Source organism: Micropterus dolomieu, linkage group LG04 (assembly GCF_021292245.1).
Source record: "Micropterus dolomieu isolate WLL.071019.BEF.003 ecotype Adirondacks linkage group LG04, ASM2129224v1, whole genome shotgun sequence".
Lineage (NCBI taxonomy): Eukaryota > Metazoa > Chordata > Actinopteri > Centrarchiformes > Centrarchidae > Micropterus > Micropterus dolomieu.
The window spans coordinates 22,174,647-22,175,041 of NC_060153.1; positions in this window are offsets into that span (position 1 = coordinate 22,174,647).

Genomic DNA, 395 nt, shown 5'->3' on the forward strand with positions numbered 1-395 from the left:
ACGAAGGTTAAAATCAAGGGCAACTGGACTTGGTTGAAGATACTGGAAGACGTTTCGTCCCTCATCCAAAGGACTTCTTCAGTTCTGACTGACTGGCAGGGAAACTCAGCTATTTAACCTCAGTGGGGTCGTTTTCCAGGGTCATCGATACCGCTGGTTCGTTAGTGTTCCTTGTTGCTGTGACGACAGGCGTTACAGTCGTTAAGTATCTTCACCTGAGGCCAATAGGTTACGTTTGTTGAGTTTCCTGGGAAGTGATGAAAGGACAGCATTGTAAGTGGGGGATAAGTGGTGGGGTAGACCCCCTCCCCTGTTCAATGACGGCTTCTCAACCCTGGTGTAGATGGCTTCCTTGACACCTCTTTCAAACCATCCATCTTCTCTGTCTAAAATGT